We start from the raw sequence: 3,330 nt of genomic DNA, 5'->3' as shown, positions 1-3,330 counted from the left end.
TATATATATATATATATATATATATATATGCGTATTGTGCAAGCATGAGTGTATATGTGCTTATGATAGAACGTTTTCATCATTAATGCTGAATTAATATGCACGATATAGAAAATATGCATAATTAGAAACTGGCATAATAGTTAAATAAACGCATACATTTAATAAAACCACCAAATATTAATAATTAATTAATCAATGTTTATTTTTCAAAGAAATATTCAATTTATTTAACTTTTATAAAGTCGATGCATATCAGTGGCTACGAATATTAAGAGGCTTGTTTTAATCATTTTGTAAATAAAAATATGCTTTTAACATCAATGTCAGTGAGGCAACACCTCAACTTTATATGGCTATATATATATATATATATGTGTGTGTGTGTGTGTGTGTGTGCATGTTTGTGTGTGAGTGTGTGTTTTCTTACATTGTCATGTCGACGTTTCTGTCTATTATAATTTTCTTAAGTAGAAAATACAATTCAGCTGTCTGTATTAATGTTTAAAGTTGAATACTATTCTATTTTTTTTATTTTGAATATACCATAACCTCGACTTATCGATGTAAGGCTCATTCTTGGCCTTCGGGACAAGATCAAAGTGTAGTATTTGTTCTTCAGATGCTGCACTTCAATTTTTGTTCTCTGTCAGTGGAGAAGAAATCCTTCACGACTGAGACAATTTTTGTTTTTGTTCCTTTTCTCCACGTTAAAAAAACGACCCTGGTGTCTAACTCTGTCCCGTGAGGAGGCATTGTAAATAGGAACACACAGACACACACATGCGCAAACGCACACACGGACAAACACACGCACACACACATACACACACATATATATATACATACATATATATATATATATATATATATATATATATATATATATATATATATTCCCATATTAAACATGTTATTTTTCTGCATTTATAACTTTATATTTGTCCGGGGATTTCCCCAGTCACAATTATATATACATAACAGGTTCATGAAAATAAGGGGAATGTTTTTAAATGTTTCGATTGAAGATGTAACGTGACTGACGCTATAGTAATCTCATTGAAAGTCCACTGTTACTGTACTGTTCTTTCTCATGAATACGATGACAATTTTCGCCCTCTTTTCCTCTTTTCGTAACGCTTGCTGAGTTCGGGTTGTTTTTTTTTAAACCTCAATTACATGTTTTCCCGTGTAGAGTCCTCCACACACATTGCCTCTTTTATTTGTTTCTACATCAGTCCAGCGTCGTCGTTTTCGCGCTTACCGTAGTCGAGTTAACCATCTTCAGTTATTTCAATCGCTTGGTCAACTTCTCCAAAAACTTATCTTTCCCACTTCCCATTCTGTTAAATATATGTTGTTTCTCTGCATTTTAAACTTACTACATTTGTCCGTGGATTTCCTCAGTCAGTATATATTGTATCATAGACGCCTTTGAATTTTTAAATATTGTAATCTTCTCAATTAAAAAACAATATTAATTTTAGTCTCCGTTTGTTTATTTTCCATTGCATTACATATTTAAATAATCTCTAGATAAGGTGCCTTCAATCAGTTTCTTGACTATTTTGTTCAAGCATTTGCATTAATCGAGCATCAATTTTTGAGTAGCAGAAATGATACAAGTCCCTGAGGGATGCTGAGAGGTGTGGGAGGAGTAAGGGAGTCAGAATATCAGAGTTGATAATAATAACTTTCGGCAAGGACTGTCGTGTGTTAATATAAACAATACGTAGAGAGTTTGATGTCAATCAAATGAGAACTGTACGCACCAATATTCGCGTGAAACAGAAGATGCGGAAGATCTGCACGACGCTTATTCTTAGGCTGCTCAGAGAAGATCCGAAATGAAAGTTTTGTATGTGAACCGTATTGTTGAGCTGATTAAGTCAGATATCCTAGTTATTGATTCTCTGCTTACATGCGATGAAAGCCGAATCTACTTCTATGGCACTAAGACCAAGAAAAAGAGTTCCCAGTCGAGGCAATCCACCCAGTAACATATGATGGCTAACTATTATTTATAACACAGGCAGCATCTACATACACTGAGTTCTTACTGGAAAGATAGTCAACAAGGGATACTATGCTGAGGTTTTAAAGGAGTTCAGGAAGATATTCTATCGATTCCGGAAGCGATTCCTCTTCAAATCCGGTTAATGGCATTTCCACTAGGATAACGCACCAGTAAACAACTTTATCCTTGTCACAAACCATTAGACCAATATAGGCATCAAGGTAGTCCCTCGCCCTCCCTATTGCCAGGACTTTGCTCCCTGTGACTTTTTATAATAACAAGTGCATTGCAGTCGGAGGAGATTAGTTCAAAGGGGACCAGAATTTATCCGTGTACTATCAATAAAAAATAAATGCTCACATGAAAAATGTCTGAAAACTTATATAAGGTATACTGTATGCAACTTTCACAAACACATTCAATTATTTGTTGCACGTGATTGAATCATGATCAAGGAATGTTTTAGACTGTCATGATTCTATTGTCTTCGGAAAAGGGTGATATCGATTTTTCAATCAAATACCTAATTTAGTTGATAACACATCGCGCTGCACCGGATGTAAGCTTGTGAATTAGTCCACAATACATTATTATCTAAATGGCATTGCAGAGACTCTACTATCGATTTTATTTATAACGAATTATGGTTAAAAATGCAACAGTTTAGTATCATACTTCAATTGTGGTCTAAACAGAAGCATTCATTTCTTGCCGCTCTCACATCAAAGAACATGCTGTTGAGTTAAGATGCCTGGCCACTTTCCTGGTGCACTAGTAATGGGTCGAATTGAAGTTTAAAATTCAAAAGTCAACTATCATTGTGAGAATATGCTTTAAACAGAAACATTCATTTCGTACGCGCACCTGTCGTATCTAACATCTACTGTTGATTTTACATACAGAGTTATTCTGCTTGTGTAGTAATAAAATTTCTCAATTGCAATTGAGATGTAAGACTGTATAAAAAGTTATCCTTAGTCAAAATCCTTACAGAGGTTGAAATCCAATTACTGTAGACTTAACCAGACTTATTGCTCTTGTGCGAAACTTGCCAACACATGCTAATATAAACTTGGCATTGAATCTAATGTTTTCCGAGATGAGTTTGCGATTACCAGTTACTCAAATCTGACATCAACATCTGACCCCTAAAATCGTCATGGGCATGGAAGAAGCCTGTCCATAGAAGATCCTAATTTGCACTACATGCACGTCAGATCAGTACTCGCTCACAGCACAACATTCATATTTGCTCTCTATCGACGACATAACAGCGGAGTTACGATCCTTGAAAGTATCTGTGAAAAAATTGA

This window comes from Euprymna scolopes, chromosome 1, assembly GCF_053919585.1.
Source record: "Euprymna scolopes isolate OS-2025 chromosome 1, ASM5391958v1, whole genome shotgun sequence".
Classification (NCBI taxonomy): Eukaryota; Metazoa; Mollusca; class Cephalopoda; order Sepiida; family Sepiolidae; genus Euprymna; species Euprymna scolopes.
Note: the sequence above shows the minus strand (reverse complement) of the source record.